Source organism: Mauremys mutica, chromosome 7 (assembly GCF_020497125.1).
Source record: "Mauremys mutica isolate MM-2020 ecotype Southern chromosome 7, ASM2049712v1, whole genome shotgun sequence".
NCBI classification, from domain to species: domain Eukaryota; kingdom Metazoa; phylum Chordata; order Testudines; family Geoemydidae; genus Mauremys; species Mauremys mutica.
In genome coordinates, this window is record NC_059078.1 from 85,056,978 (window position 1) to 85,074,596 (window position 17,619).

The 17,619-nt window shown below is 40.7% G+C and overlaps 1 long non-coding RNA gene across 2 annotated transcripts; it reads right to left on the reverse strand.

Annotated features, from left to right (window-relative positions):
* Positions 1-1,271: 1,271 nt before the first annotated feature.
* On the reverse strand, positions 1,272-15,518 carry LOC123374059. 2 transcript variants are annotated; one of them, XR_006580995.1, is made up of 3 exons: positions 15,391-15,518; positions 12,859-12,921; positions 1,272-1,345 (listed from the first exon to the last, which is right to left on the reverse strand). It is a non-coding gene; the product is annotated as an uncharacterized LOC123374059 (long non-coding RNA). The 2 variants fall into 2 exon arrangements; XR_006580993.1 differs by lacking the exon at positions 15,391-15,518 and adding an exon at positions 15,049-15,196 and having other exon boundaries at positions 1,281-1,345.
* Between the last annotated feature and the right edge of the window lie 2,101 nt (positions 15,519-17,619).

Genomic DNA, 17,619 nt, shown 5'->3' on the forward strand with positions numbered 1-17,619 from the left:
TTCTCCTTTCTTGTGACCTACGGAAGCCTCTCCACAGAGCTATAAAGGTAGGGAGAAGGTCAGGCCAAGAATGCAGAAATGGAAGTAGAAGGTTAAAAATAGCAGGAGGTAGCGTGTAAGCTCTGGGCTTCCATGGATCTCTAGGGAGCTCTAGGATCTGGAGACAGCCATAGATTTAGGAGGCTCAGTCCACAGTCAGTTGCATAAGGGCAGAATTATACCCTGTTAATGGGAATACTTAGAGAAAATTCTGCAAGTGGAAATGGATAGAGATTTTTTATACCTAGATTGTTTTTTCTCACATTTAAGGGACAATTTGGCCTCCAGTTAATCATATAGTTTTGAGCTTGCAATCTTTGTTTGAGAGTTCTAAAAACAATCATCTGTTATACTAAATATATATATCAACTGCATTTTCAGTGGCAGCGACAAAATGTTCAGGAGATATATTGTTACTGAGCATAAATACTCCCTGTTTTTGTAGGATTTGCTTGGTAATTACATGGAACTGATGGTCTCTTCCACTTGTGTGGGCAGATGGAAGCAAAACCCACTGCAACTGAGATGAGGGGCATAGAATGGGGGAACAGTGTCTGTAACGCAAATCTTCTTTCCCAGAAGTCAGAAAAATCTCTCCTCAGCAGGTCTGTGTTTCAGGGTTCTGTGAGTAAGGCCAGCATTTAGGTACTCTTTACAGCAGTCTTTCTCAAACTATTGAGGAAGACTCCACCTGTGGGATTTGACACTTTTGTTTTGCTTTTCTACGTAAAGTCTAAAAAAATAAGAAAACAGAAAATATAAATTGGTGTATGATCTTTTCTCTTCAATATTCTTGTTCTAGCCCAAACTAAAATCTCCCTCATGCATCCAGCCAGGCAGGGACTCAGCAGGATTTCTCTAGCATTGAGGGTTCCTCTGGTTTTAGTATTGAGGGTTAAAACTAAAAAGATGCAGTTCATTTATAAAGAAAATTATACATTTAAAAATTTGATTAAAACCAAAATGATTTAGCACTTTCAGGGTAACAATGTCTCATTTTAAAGAAAGTGTGACTGATTCACATTTACCGTTCTCATTATCCTAAAACTAGTAGTGTTTACTTAGATTAAATATATATATTTTGTCTATTCATCATGTTTTCATTCTCTGTATTGCTGGTTTTAGTCATGTTTCTTTTGCTTCAGTATAATATATGAGAGCATCAGGATATTAAATGTAAAGAATCACAATGTGAAGTAGATTTTAAATATTAACACTCACATGTAATATGTCCTCCAACCAGTGTGTGGAGATGTATACATGTATTTGAAGATAAAGGATCATATTATTACAGTTGGTACAATTCCTGCAAGGAAAAATATTTCCCTATAATTTGCTTAAATGTGCTGCGGAAGGAGGAGTTGGGTATGAAAATACATTAATTTATCCCAAAAATGTCACATCTCTTTTGCAATACATGTAGTTGTTCATTAAACAGAAATTATAATTTAATGCTGGGATATCTCACAATTTCCATGTAATGTGCCACCAGGAAATAAGTAATGAGTAAGTAGAGACTTGGGTGTAGATTTAAACAAAATCAAAATCAAAACAATATTTTGAGTTTGTTTCACTGGTTATCTTGGGAGATTTTCCTTTCTTGGCCCTTATAGTTCAACACTTCTTGCTCAATGGCAATTTTGCCTGAGTAATAAGCAGTTGGATTCAAATGCCTTTCAAAGGCATTCTTCCACAACCTCTTTGTCTCAAATTTCACTTTTGCAAGCAGAGATTAAAAGCCCTAAGAGCCTTTGCTGGAAGACAAGTAGCATCATACTCTCTTTTCTTCAGGTCTTGTGGAAGCCCATTTGTTGGGCTGGGATCCATAGGTTGCCTACCCCTGCTCTAGGATGACTGGGCCAAAACTATTGTTTACTCCACAAAGAGGGCAAATTCACCTCCCCTCACAGGAGCAATCTGGTGGAAATTGCAGTGGGAATCTCTCAGAATTTTCTGTCCTTTGTGTTAGTTTTCTTCTATAGAGAACAACTGGGGCCTCTAGATCTGTTTAACCAGCTCTGAATGACATATAATCAGGCATTTTCATTTTTGTATATATGTTGTTAAAGGGAATTTGAGGCTATTTATGAATAAACCATGTCTGCATTTGAAGGCTTATGTCTACTTATTTTAGTTCTTGCAAAAGAAAAATGTTTTGGAAAACCGTGGCAAGAGAACCTGAAAATACAGCTGGGTGAAATTTTGGGGATGAAACTTTTTTTCAGTGAAAAATGGAGAGTCAGCAACATCAAAATGTTTCGCATCTTTGTGTCAGTTTCACAGAGTTTTTTCATACAAAAATATCCAAAAAGGGCAAATATTCTATTTTGACATTTTCAAAATAAAACATTTTGATTTTTTTTTATTCAAAACAACTTTTGAAATTGAAACAAAATGTTTTGTTTAACCTGAAACAAAATATTTTGGACTTTTTCAATTCACTGAAAAATTTTAAAATGTTACTTTGGGTCAACCCAAAATGATCTTTATATATATCTTTACGTTATTATATATTATTTTCAAATTGCCAGCAAACTGAAAAATCAGTTATTTGCACAGCTCTAGTACTGAGCACCAGTAGCTCCCATTAAAGTCAATGGGAACTGCAGGTGATCAGCACCTCTGAACAGCAGGCAAATTATTTTGGTACTTAAATATGGATTTAAGTGCCTAACTTTAGATTCCCAAGTTTGAACATTTCAGATTTAACCATTACATCTATAGTGCTTTACATCTCCAAAGCAGGTTGTAAACTTGTAATTATTCTCCTCCATATCCCAGTGAAGAAGGTAAGTGGTTCACCATGCTACTGGTATGCATAGTCTTTGATTTCCATCCAGCACAGGGGTCAATATAATTAAGTGCAACGAAGGATCTACCTCAAAGAAAATGTAGAAATAACAGTAATCACACAAACCCAAACACCCTTGTCCTGCCCTGCCCCTTCCCTGAGGCCATGCTCCCGGCCCCGCTCCTTCTCAGAGGCTCAGCCATGCTCACTCCATTCCACCTCCCTCTGTCACTTGCTCTCCCCGACCCTCACTCACTTTCACTGGGCTGGGACAGGGGGTTGGCGTGCAGGAGGGGGCGTGGGCTCTGGGCTGGGGCTGAGGGGTTCTGAGTGTGGGAGGGGCTCCGGCTGAGCCTGGAGCAGAGGGCTGGGATGCATGAGGGGGTTCAGGGTGCAGGCTCTGGGAGGGAGTTTGGGTACAGGAGGAGGCTCAGGGCTGGGGCAGGAGGTTGGGGTACAGGAAGGGGTGCAGGGTGCTGGCTCCAGGAGTGAGCTCAGGGCTCAGGCTGGGGTGCAGGAGGGCACGCGGGCTCTGGGAGGGGATGTGGGGTGCAGGAGGGGATGTGGGGTGCAGGAGGGGTCTCAGGGCTGGGGCTGGGGATTGGGGTGTAGGAGGAGGTTCAGGGCTGGGGCAGCGGGCTGGGGTGCAGGAGGGGTTCAGGGTGCGGACTCCGGCCATGTGCTGCTTACCCTGTTCCCGGCCAATGGGAGCTGCAGGGGCAGTGCCTGCAGGCGAGAGCAGCACGCGGAGACCCCTCTGGCTCTCCACCCAGCAGCCGCTGCCAGACATGCCGGCCGCTTCCGGGAGTGGCGCGGGGCCAGGACAGGCAGGGAGCCTGCCTTAGCCCCACTGCACCGCTGGACTGTTATCAGCCGATCTCTTTGGTTGCAGGAGGGTTGGAAACCCTATTGTGATCAACTGGTCCGCAATCTACTGGCTGGTGACCACTGCCCTATTGTATGAATGTTTCAATTATATTAAGGAGCAATAGGCTAAGTGCTAAAGAAACACCAGAAAATTTCCATACAATAGGTTTTGACCCAAGTCTTTGTATTCAGAGTGTCTTAAGTGATGGATAATAGGACATCAATCCAAGTGTAAATAAAATGTTCTCTTGATTACTTCTTTAAGGATGAAATACTGATCTTTAATGCTCTAAGTACATTGCTCTAGAAATACTATATCAACAACTGAGTCATTTCTGTCCTACAGAGACTAATTTGAGAACACAAATCTTAGCTTATAAAATAGCAGCTCCAAGTAGTGCCAGATGCTGCTGATTCTGACATGACACCATGTCTTTCCACGGCAGGATGATGAAGCGCCCTAAAATTAGCCTTCTTACTACTTTGTAAAAAGCAAGCAGGGAGGCAGCAGCCTGCACTAAGACAAGCAAAGAGGCACAGGACAGGAAGGACACTGTACCGAGGCTCGTTCACACACAGGCAGGTCACATCACGTCATGGTGAGTAGAGTTGGCTTTTTGATACATTTCTGTGCTGGATTGTTTTAGTGTAATTAATTATCCCAAAATGTTCTAGGGAGGAGCTAGGTTATCTCATTGTGAAAGCAGAAGGAAAGGTCTGAATGTGTTCTCCCAGGGGTTGGGGCAAGGAGGAGGGAGAGTCTCACTGAAAAGCAAAAGGGATGGATTTCTTCTCTCAGGGGGTGGGGCTGAACTGCAAGAGTTAACAGACTGGAGTGCTGCACTGGATGAGACAGGACTGGAGATGATGGGAAGTAAATAATGCTTGTGTGGAAACTGGAGATATTGTGATGACACCCCTTGTCTCCCATACCCCAGGCTGAAAGTGGGAAAGTATGTATCTGGTGAGTGGGGGGCAGCAACACAGAGCGGCAGAGAGAGAATTGAAATAGATAGTGGGGTTGCTGCACCAGGAAGAGGCTTGGAGTGGGGGAGCATCTGACCAGTGGGAGCAGCCCTGGACCTGCAAGTGGGGAAGAAAATCCATGAGGTAATGTTTGACTACAAGAGGGCAGGATGGACATAGAGTGACATGGGTGCTGGACTGGTTGATGGTAAAAAAAAGGAAGCACAGAGTGTGAAGGTTCAAGGTAGTTCTAGGAGCTGGGGATCTCAGCCCCTAGGTAACTGTAATAGCTTCAGACAACCTTCTGCCCAGGTGGTTATTGGACATGCTAATTCATTCCTCTATTCCTGTAATAGTAGGCAGGGAGAGAAAAGGCAGAAAGAAAATATGTACCGGTAAGTAGGAGGAACAAAATATTTAAATTCAGTCCCATTGGTTTTGCCTGTAGTTAACTCTCAAAAAGATGGGATGTCTGCCAACAAGGAATCTATCTATCTAGTCTTCTGTTCACTTTGATTAGTGCAGGATTGATGGTCAATAAAGTTTCCCACCTTTCATGATTTAATTAAGGACAAGGCCCCCGACTGTGCATGCATCACTCAAACTTAGTAGGAACTATTTTGGTGCAATTGGCATTCCTCGAATATAGAATCATAAATATGTATTGCCAGAAGGGATCTTGAGATGTCAGCTAGTCCAACCCCTATGCTGAGGTAGGACCAAATATACCTAGACCATCCCTGACAGGATTGTCTAGCCTGTTCTTAAAAGCCTCCAGTGACGGGGACTGTACAATCTCCCTTGGAAACTTAAATCTCCCTTAGTATAGATTACACCCATTACTTTTTGTCCTACCTTCAGTGAACATGGAGAACAATTGATTACCATCTTCTTTATAACCATGGCCGGCTCCAGGCACCAGCCCAGCAAGCAGGTGCTTGGGGCAGCCAAGGGGAAGGGGCAGCACATTGGGCTCTTCAGTGGCAATCCGGCGGCAGGTCCCTCGGTCCCTCTCGGAGGGAAGGACCTGCCGTTGAATTGCCGCCGAAGAAGAAAGTGGTGCGGTGGAGCTGCTGCCAATCACGGCTTTTTTTTTTCCTCGCTGCTTGGGGCAGCCAAAATCCTGGAGCCGGCCCTGTGTATAACAGCTCTTCATATAGTTGAAGACTGTTATCAGGTCCGCCCTCAGTTATCTTTCCCAAAATTGCTTCAGCTGATTCCTTAAGTATCCTAGGGTGAATTTCATCAGGTCTTGCCAAAATGAATACATCTAACTTATCTCAATATTCTTTAAGCTGTTTTTCCCTATTCTGGCTTGTGTTCCTTCCCCCTTATTGTTAATATTAATTATGTTAAGCATCTGATCACAATTAACCATGTTAGTGACGACTGAAGCAAAATAGGCATTGGACACCTCAGCCTTCATGGTGTTGTCCGTTATTAGCTCTCTTTCTCTGCTAAGTAATGGACCTTCACTTTGTCTTTCTCTTGCTCCTAATGTACTTATAGAACCTCTTTAATTCCCTTTTATGTCCCTTGCTAGGTGGAACTCATTTGTGCTATTCGTTTGTACTCATCTTTAGCTATTTGTCGATATTTCATAGGATTCCTTTTTGATTTTCAGGTAATTAAAGAGCTCCTGATGCAGTCATATTGGTCTCTTGCTATTCTTCCTATCTTTCCTTTGCACTGGAATAGCTTGCTGTTGTGCCTTTAATACTGTCTCCTTGACAAACTGGCAACTTTCCTGAACTCCTTTTCCCTTAGATTTGCTCCCCATGGGCACTTACCTACCAGTTCTCTGAGTTTGTCTCCTTTTTGACATCCTATATCCTTATTCTACTGCTCTCACTCCTTCATTTCCTTAGAATCATGACATCTTTCATTTCACTACCACTTTCACCCACATTGCCTTACACCTTCAGATTCACAACCAATTCCTCTATTAGTAGGGTGACCAGGTAGCAACTGTGAAAAAACGGGACGGGGGTGGGGAGTAATAGGTACCCCTATAAGAAAAAGTCCCAAAAAACGGGACTGTCCCTATAAAAACGAGACATCTGGTCACCCATTAGTCAGAATCAAATCTAAAATGGCTGCTTCCCTGGTTATTTCCTCCACCTTCTGAAATGAAAAGTTGTTCCCAATACATATCAATAACGTACTGAATATTTTGGGTTTAGACATACTGCTTTTCTAACAGGTGTCTGGGTAATTAAAGCCCCCCAATACTACCAGGTCTTGTGTTTTGTATATTTCTGTTTTATTCTATAAATGCCTCATCCACCTCCTCTTCCTGATTTAATGGTCTATAGTAGACTCCTACAATGATGTCACCCCTTTTATCTTCACCCAGATACTTTCAACTGGTCTGCCTCTCACCTCCTTCTGGACCTTAGAAAAAGCATATAAATTCTTGATGTTCAATTCAACACTCCTCCCTTTTTTTCCTGTCTCTCCTTCCTGAACAAGCTATACCCCTCTGTAGTGATATTGCAGTCATAAGATTCATCTTACTGTGTCTTGGTGATACAATTAAGTCTTGATATAGCTATGTACTAAGAATTCCAGTTCTTCCTGTTCATTCCCCATAGTTCTTGCATTTGGGTGTAGACATCTAAGATGTTGAGCAGATTCCCCCACTGTATTCCATTTTGTTGTTCCTATGACCCTATTGGTGGAAAATGGACTGAAAGGGAATTATCAAGGAGGTAGTATGGCTGTGCTGTTTGCATCTGGTCTAAACACAGGAGATTTCCCACTCCAGAAATGAACTGAATGCAGTGTGTTTGTGTTGGATGAGAGTCCTGGAATTAAAAGGGGAATAGAACCATTTTTGGCTTACAGATCATGTGGAGTACCAAAGTCTACATGTGAGCAGATGGGAGTTCCTGACTCCTGTTTGAACTTTTACTAGAAATTTCCTTCTTTTTCTGTGATTAAAATCTCAACCTTACCACTGTACTGATGTATTTTTTGCATAATTTACTTTGATTTAGGGGGAAAATTTGAAGTTGTGCGATAAATCCAACCAGAACCAAAGGGAAAAATTTGTAGAAGATAGAATCACAACTGCCATCTAGAGCACAAAATGTACACAGATATTCCACTGACTCCTTATGTCACTGGAGGTCTCCCATCTAAATACTCACCAAGTTTAACCTTAGGAGATTGGAATGGATGCAAGCTAGTGATCTTTTTTTCCCTGTTCATTGAAACAAGAATTATGCTAGAGGGGTGACAATTTTTGTTGTTGATTTTTCACATCAAATTCAGGTGATTTATGTCTTCCTACTTTTTATTTTTCTGGAAAAAATTGACAATGTTTCTTTCAAAATGTGAAAATACAAAAAGCCACGTTAATTCAAAATTTCACATTTGCAGAAATACAAGTCAAAGCAATTCTATATATTACCTTCAAGCAGCAGCAGTGGAGCAGTTACTTTGGCAAACCCCCATCATCTGTACTTGGTGTCTTCTTATTTGATGGGGAAGAAAGTATCAGTGGCTTACTCCAATCTCCACCGACGAGCTACCAAGCATGATTACTGATCCCTAATCCAGAATTCCCTCTCCCCGCCACACACACTTTGCAGCACAGACAACACAGAGCTGCTACCTGCTTCTTGACAGGGATCTAGGGCAGAGACACAAGCCTTTGTAAGCACGTTTTTAAGGGAAATCCTAGGACCCTGGAGATACAAGAGACACTATATTTCTGACAGTCTCAGAGGAAACCCACAAAATGCAGCCTCTCCCCACTGTGAAACTGAGTCATAATAGTTTCTGCTCTCCCTCCTGAACACTTGTGGTAGGCACAGCCAATCAATATACCAGAAGAAATACTATACAGTAACTCCTCACTTAATGTCCTCCCGCTTAAAGTTGTTTCAAAGTTACATCGCTGCTCAATTAGGGAACATGCTCATTTAAAGTTGTGCAATTCTCCCTCATAACGTCGTTTGGCTGCCTGCTCTGTCTACTGCTTGTAAGATTCTGTGGAAGAGCAGCGACTTTACAAGGGAGCATTGTACAAGTTCCTCTTCTTTGCCTCTTCCCCCTCCCTCCCATCACTTCCCCTGTTTGGCGGCGCTTAGGACTTTCTGGGAGGGAGAGAGAGGTGCGGGGAAGTGCTGCATCTCCACTCTGCCCCCTCCCTCCCAGAAAATCCTAAGCACCGCTAAACAGCTGTTTGGCGGTGCTTAGGACTTCGGGGGTGAAGGAGCGGGGATGCGGCATGCTCTGCAGAGGAGGTGGAGTGGGGGTGGGAAGAAGTGGTCCTGGAGTGGAGCAGGGACAGGAAGAGGCAGACCTGGAGTATTCCCAGCAAAGTCGGCACGTGTTCTTCTCCAGGGAAGCTGCTGCTGCTACTGCAAAGGTGCTTCCCTTGCGTCCTTGCCTGCAGCAGGCTGTGCCTGTGTGGAGTAAGCCAGGGCACTTCCCAAGCACAGTACAGTACAGTACTGTACAGTATACAATGCCTTTTGTCTGCCCCAAAAAAATTTCCTTGGAACCTAACCCCCCACATTTACATGAAATCTTATGGGAAAATTGGATTTAACATCGTTTCACTTAAAGTTGCATTTTTCAGGAACATAACTACAACGTTAAGTGAGGAGTTACTGTACAACCAATTTCAGCTTAAAACTCAACATTCTAAATACTCCACAAAAAATGTTCCACAAAAAATGCTTAGATAGCCACCCAGACTTGCAAAAAATGGTGTCCCCAACTGACAATAATTTTCATAAATGTGAACATTTCCATACAGAAAATACTATATAATGATGAAATCAGGATAAACTCAAAAGTCAGACAAGACTGCTTATCAGATGTAAACAAACCAAATTTATTTTTGGTATAACTCCACCGTTTTAAATACGTGGGCTGAAACCAAGGGCTATTTGGCCCTTTTTGTAATAATAAATATTTTTGTAATAAATAATATTAGGAATTAGACTTCCTGAAAAATAGTCATTTTATGACCTTTATAAACCCAGTTGGCCTCCTGGTGGAGTTCGTAAATGGGCCTTTAAATAGTCAGTTCATGACCATTATAAACCTAGTTGGCTTCTCCAATGAGTTTATAATAGCCAGGAGCATTGAAATGGTCTGTTTATAACTATAATAATCTCCATTGGCTTCTGTGCAGCATTTATAATAGATGTGAACCTAGAAATAGCCTGTTTATAACCATTATAAACTCTGTCAACATGTCTAATGAGTTAATATTAGCTATGATCTCTGAATACAAGGTTCTTAAGAGTTATAATGTCTGCATATTTACACATCAAGTTTATGATAACCATTAACTTTTTAAAACATATTGCCTAAGATTTAGTTAGAATTTTTAATTACAATGGACCAAATCTTGCAATCTTCCCTAATGTAGTCCTCACTATTCCATTGACTTCACTATGAGCTTTGACTGAGTAAGGACATCCGTATTTAACCCAATAATTCTAAAATACATTATAATGATGATATTAAGTTTTCTGATGATTTCTTCCAACTCCCCCTCAACACAAACTCCCCCTTCTCAGCCCCCTCAAAACAAATTAAAAGAAAAATCACTTGACAAATAAAGAATTCAAAATTTGTATAAAATATAAGGACATACATCTACATAGTTTAGGTTCTTTAGGTTAAGATTAGAAATTTAAGGAAGTTAGTAGATAAAGTATTGTTATTGTAAAGTTTGTAGCCATATCTCACTTAAACATCAAAGGAGCATTATAGTTTGAAAGACACACTAAACAATAGAAACTCTGAAGATTCAACCATAATATTTAATTCTATACCCATAACTGCACAGTAATCAACATAAAAAGGGGAAAATCTGAGGGTATGTCTACACTACAGAGGCACAGCTTCACTACTGCAGCTGTGCTGCTGTAACACCATAGTGTAAATGCTTCCTACAGTGACAGAAGGGGTTTTTCCATTGATGAAGTTAATCCACCTCTCCAAAAGGTGGTAGCTAGGTTGACGGAAGAATTCTTCTGTCAACCTAGCTACATTTACAGTGTGGGGGATAAGTCAACCTAACTATGTCATTGTGACCGTAAGAGCATCCCAGTCCCAGAGGGCAAGGGGCTCTCTCATATCAGGTAATGAGTTTCAGCTGGCCTGACCAATTCAGTGTACCCGAACTCACTATGATCATAATCTATATCTAAAAAGGTGTCATGTAATATGTCATTGGAAAACTAACAACTCACTGATCATTAATATTGCTGTGCGATATATGTATACACTATGTGTAGCAGGGTGCTGGTGCAAAGGCATCTAATTAGCCCCTGCTCAGCCAGTCCCAATCAGGGGAAATAGATTGGGGCTGGGAAGAAGTCTGGTGCCTGGCCTTTAGAACTGGCTGCACCTGCGGGCCTGAGGGTTCAAGGGCTATAAAGGCTGGCTGGCGGCCAGAAGAAGGGGGAATGGCCAGGGGAAGGTCAGTCTCCAGGCTGAGGGCAGACACTGTGTAGGAGAGGAGATTGTCAGGCCTGCAAGCTCTGTATATAGCATATCACTAGTGGTGGGAGAACATGTGTAAATAAAGCCACAGGTGCTGCAGAACTAGATGCCTCTCTGAGCTTTATTGGGGCCGCCAGTGGGCCCCAGGAAGAGGGCGGGCAGAGGACCTGTTACAGTATGTATTAAGAGTTATAGATATATGCTTGAATTATAAATAAAGTGTGTTTATACCAGGCATGTCAGGGGGGAGTTAGTAAATAGGTCTGACCTAACAAGCGTGAGAGAAGACAGCTTAGAGGAACTTTATCTGGGCTATAAAGACAGAGGATCTGAACCTCAAGCAATAAGCAATTGAATCAACTGATTGTATACTATAAAAGTGTATCCAGTGAGGTGTTTTGTGAAAGTCTCTGACACACTGGTGCTTAATATCCCTGTGAACTGTATGTATTAACATGACATAAGGAATTATGGATATTCATTAATATTATGCTTCACAGTCTGTGACCAAAGGATAGGAGGTAATGTTACATTTATCTGTCGCCAATAAAATTAAGCAAGTTGTGACCAGGAAAAAAAATGGAAGCCGCATTTACATTCAAATTAGCAGGGGGATCGGAAGACCACAGAAAGGGAAGAAGAGCAGGAGGCTATCCTGCATCTTGAATAAAGGTCACTGAACTTTGAGAGAGATAAGCAGAGACAAAGCTATTTTGGCATCCATCATTAGACTGACACAAAGAGCCAGAGCTATTCACGCTAAGAAAGATGGGGCCCTTCAACTAAGAGTGGGTTTGAGTATCTGGAAACAGAATATAGGTGAGAAACATGCTGAGGCAAAGATCTTTCACCTAGGAAGACAAGGGAAGTCAGCACCTTGTACTTCTGTGGAAGGTCCTGCCTGAGGGAAAGTCAGCCATGGCTGGAAAGAAGAATGACTGGTGAGAGAAACCATCTTGAAGACAGCCTGTACCTTGCTAGATTAAGTTTTAGCCTTATAGGTATGTTTTCACACATCTGCTTGTAATCATCTCTGCTTTCATTTCTTTTTCTTGGCATCACTTAACCTATGTCCTATTGTTAATTATCTGGTTTTGTAAACCAACTTAGTGCTGAGTTTGAAGGAAAGGGTGTATTTACCCCACTTAAGTTAAAAAGCTGTAATGTACTTTAGTCTCTTTAAAGAAGCAAACAAACATTATTTCTCTGCAGGCTCCAGGAGAGGGTTGGGCAGATGGTTTTGTGAAAATTTGGGACTGGGACTGTGTTGGGGTCACCCTGAAAATCGTAACCATGGCTGGTGGAAGCCAGGGTGGGGCTGTTGTGCTGTAGGCAGGCTGCTGGAGTCAGAGCTGCTATTCTGGGGATCTACAGCACACAGGTGCTCAGGGTATGACCTGCACATCAACTGGGTGCTGGTGAGCCTCAGCAGCAGGACACTTGAGGCACCCAGTGTTACAGGGGAGGTAATGACATAACTCCTCACTTCTCTGGATTATACCCTGAAATGTGACAGTTGCACAGTGAAAGATCAAAATTAATGCTCTCCACCCATAGGAAAGATTTTTCATGTATCCTATATATGTGTGACAAAGACATTGGTCAAGATTTTAAAAAATGGGTATCTAAAACTAAGCTCTTTGAATCCATATTCAGACTCATAAATACATGTGGCCTTAAATCACCACTGATAATCTAATTAGATGTCCACAATGACTTACCTAAATAGATGTGGTTTTTTTCCTTGTATATTTTGGGGTCTGGAGTCTTCTAATGGTCTTCCTCTTTTAAGCAAACAGACAGAAGACATTTAAAAAATGCATTACAGGCATGCCAGGCAATAAGAAAATTAATTTTATAACTAGTATGACTGCACAAGGATTTAGTATATGTCACTGATGAACTAATTGGTCTAAAGTTAATTTGTAAATTGCATAGTTTGTCAGATCAGGCTATATTTTAAATTCTATGATCTATCTTTTGACCCTTTGCATTGGGTGAGTTGGTAGCTTATATTTGTCGAATAAATGGCTCAGGAGACTAAACTGTATATACAAAGCAACTGTGTTAAATCTAGTCATTAATATATGCTGATTGTTTGAGGGGGTTGTTCGAAATTTGTTGGTGATGTCATGTCAGTTTCTAATAGAGGACGTATATCCACAACAATAACATACATACACACAAATCACACTTGGCGCATATGTCATCTTTGTTGGGCTGCTCAGCATAGAGTGAATGGCTGATGCAAAAGTTCTGTCTTCTACTATTCTTAAATGTTATCCCTTTAGTCAAGGTTATGGTGCGTTAGTGGGTACACTTACATTGGCACTGCCCACACAATGCTTGCTCTTTGGATAAACAAAGGACTTCAGATTCCATCAGTGTTACACAAATTTGCACAACTTTTCACAAGTACTAAATTCATTTGAAAAGCTATTTTATTTAAAGAAGTTTCATTTTCACACTCGTATACTCTGAAAAGTTTGCCTGAGGTATTTTCTAAATGTTTATGTACTTTCTCAGTATTTTAAAGTGAATTCTGACTATATCATAAAAAAAAAGTAGTGTCTCGTAACAAAATTTTCAGTTTCTTCTTGAAGAGTCTTCAATAATTAGAAGGTTGAAATTTGTTTGTATTTAGTTAACATACAATTTTTGTGCCACATTTGTCATATAATAATAATAATACCTATCTCTTACATGGTGCTTTTTGATAAGTAGATCTGAAAGCACTTTACAAGATGATCACAACTTACTTTATATTGAAAGTCAGTTAAAACTAAAATAAAAAGTAAAGTTTAAAGACATGACTTAAAGAAGGAGATGGCTCAGGGGCCTGAGGGAAGAAGAAGAGAATTTCAGACAGAGGAGGCCGTACAAGGGAAAGAGTGAAGAATCCCAGGGAGGGCAGAGTAAGTAAGTTGATATAATAATGTGGCACACAAGAGTACAGGTAAAAGCCTAAAATTTATTTCCCAACCCAGTCACCTAACAAGGGTGAGGATTTCAGAAAGTTAACTATGTAGAAGCTACTATGTACTATGCTACTATGTAGAAGCCAGTAGCTACTATTACAGAGTAAAGGAAGTCCAATTTTAAATTCCATAAAACTTCTGTTCTACCCCCCGCTTCACTCTCCAATATAATTAGTCAATAAGGGCCAGATTCAAAGGCAGTCAAAGTCAACTGGAGTCTCATCATTGACTTTAGAGGGCTTTGGATCATGCTCCAGAGACAATAGTATTCTCCATTAGTTTCTCATCTAGGATATGTTGTGAGGATGACAGTGAAAGCTGTTTTCAACAAATATAGGCATCATGATTCTGGAACGTATTACCACCTACTTGTGAGTTCTACTTTATGATGGTTGATCATGAGACACAGTTAAATGGAACAGGCACATTTTACAGTGCCATCCATCTCAGATTCAGGAGCCTTAAGAGCACTGCTCTGTGTTGGCGAATGGATGCTCATTATTTAAACATAGGTAAAAGCTTTGTCTGTCCTTTTAAAAGACCCTAGTTTTTCTTGTTCAAGTCAAAGTCGTTTCTCCTGTGTAAAGCCTGAGTAACCAGTCTTTCTCAGCAGAAGTGTAGATGGGTTGGAGAGGTGAAATCTACACCCTCAACTCAGAGCCACACATACGTGTAGACACTAGTTCACTTTACTGGCTGGTGTAATGACTGAAGTCCCTTTGTACCACTTGCCCAGGGTGTTGAGACATTTTGCTCCCTGATTTGCCCCATTGTAACATTCAAGCAGGCCTATTTCTCATTTCATCCAGTTATACCTATTGTACCATGCTAAATAAATCATCTCTTTCCTTGGTGTTTACAGCCTTCAAATATGTGTAAATTGTTATCATGCTACTTTCCTTATCTCTTCAAGCTATACACATTAATTTTTACCTCTTCAATTAATCTCTCCAGCTGCTTAATTGATCATTTATGTTGCTTTTCTCCGAACTCTGTCCCATACCTGCTTATCTTATGAGATCTGTTAAGCACAAAGCCAGAGAGGATCTAGCTAGAACCCATAATTATCACTGATAAACTGTTGAGGATGATTGGGAGGCAAGTGATGGTAAGAAGCTGTAAAAATAGGTTGGAAAACGAATGTCCCCATCCTCTTTTATCAACAAGCCTGGTAGTTAAACCATTCTAGTTAGGAGAGACTTTTACTGTAGGTTAGTGCGCCTAGTCACCAGCTGGGGATAGACAAACAGCCACACCCAGGTTAAGTTTTTATACCTTTTATCAGGGGTCTGTTTGGTGTCTTCCCAAACAGAGCAAGAAAAGTATAAAAAAAGCAACACTGACAACAGGAATTCAGATTGAGGTCCCCTAGCCTCCAGTAACTACCTTTGGCAGCCTGTCACCTCCCACCTCTAGGTTATTAAATCTTTTGTCCTATTGGATAGCTTCCTCTAGAGTTCTGTTGTTTGCAGCTGGTGTCAAGGTTTCTGATGCTCCAAAGTTCTAGCCATTCATTCTATTTTTGGTTGCTCTAAGACTCTAAAATGGGTTGGCTTCCGCTTCTGGCTTCAGTTCTTCAGGCTCTTACTAGCTATGTGGTCCTTTAAAAATAAATTCATACTGGGCTTCAAACCCTTTAAAAAACCATTCAAAGTCACCATACATAATAAGAAAATGATACACAAGTGTTTACGAGTGCTGAAGGCATCTCCATTCTATATAAATTGTGCATTAGGAATCAGTGCAGCAGTGTGAAGTCAGCTCAGATAGCAGGCAGCAATCTCTGAGCATCTTTCCTTCATTACAGCATACGCGAACATTCATCACGCTTGTACTAATAGTCACCACAGTTGTTTTGCTGTTTTAGTACAAAAAGGCAGCTGTTGCAGATAGACCCTCACTTAAATTCCTTAGGTTTTCAGCTCAAATATACTAGGCCAAATTCTGCTCTCCGTTACACATATGCAATTACACTGAAGTCATACCAGTAAAGAATGTATTGTGATATTTTTGGTTAAATATATAATTGCATATAGTAAAATAAATGGTTAAGGATGTGCATTATTAAATGAGCTTTTAATCAGGACTACTGACTTTTAAAACACCTTGTTTGAGGTCCATAGTGTATTTACCATATTTTCTAAAAATTACCCATTTCCAATATATTCTATGATAATCAGCTATGGTCAAATATGGAATATCAATGTGTTTTCTATGGCCTTATTCAAATGACACATTGATTTGGTAAGGGGAGCACATGTTGCTAAAGATAAAGAAAGATAGCCACATACTGAATTTTGCTCAGCTGCTAGTGTCACTTCTGTACACTGTTTTCCCCTTGTTAGGTATTTTAAAAGCTTTGAATCTTAGTAGTTAATGGATGAGACCTATTGGTCATTGAGCTGATTGCCCAACAAAAGCAGGATACTTTTCTTTGATAGAAGACTGATTGGAAGAGTGGTTACATGTATTACAAATTTGAGAACACTAGATGGAGCTTGGCAAGCAATGAGAAAGAAACAAGAAAAAGCAATGTAGTGGAGAGGTGCTTTAGTTTTGAGCTAGTTTAAAAAAGAATCCAGTTTAATCATCTTGGGGCTTGCTTACTTCAGCCATTATACAATTCTTGGCCAAATAACTGTGTCTGGTAAAACAGAAATGCCAAGTCCTTAGGCTGATGCTTATTTTTCCAGGGAGCAAATTATTCAAACAGTCCCCTCCCTCCTTCTTGAATCCAGCTCCATTGATGAGCTCAGCCTGATTGCAGCTATATAACTGGCTCAGTCTTTTATTGCACCATCAATAACATTTCCAAATCCTTAAATGATAACAAAAAAAGAAAAAGAAAAGAAGTGGCTGAGATATGGCTGGAAATTACTGGACAAAGTTGAGATACTTCCAAAAGCTAGTATGCGTGATAGAGCAGAAAAATAGTAATAGGGAAGGGTCAGCTAATGTACAACAACCATTTGTTGGTGGCTCAATTCACTTCAATTCCACCTTTGGCGGGGGATGTCAAGAAACCAGAAAAGTGGAGAATCTGTTGATTTTCAGAGGGAAGTAAAGGTAAAGATCCAGCTGACCATGTTAAGGTTCTAGCCCCTATAAAATGGTGTTTCCTACTTTTCTTTAGCTGCCTCCAAAACTGTGTCCCTATCACTGAAGTCGAACACATAACATAGTTTTCTTTTGTTTTGTTTTTTTTAGATTGTGACCTCTTGGGAGCAGGGAGTATCATTTCCTGTATGTCTGAATGATGCCTAGCACAATGGGGCCCTAATCTAGTTCATGGACTGCAATAAAAAAAAACACAATCTTCCTAACCTCTCCCTTTCATTTTGGTCTCCTGAGTACAATGTGGAAATTTCACGCTTTCTATAAAGTAATTACTTGTATACAGCGTCCTCCTTCCTTTTCAAATATAGCATCTTTAGGATGAATTTATAAATAAATTCTGTGAGACTTGAGGCCTTCAGTCCACATTAATGATAATTAATTCTCAAA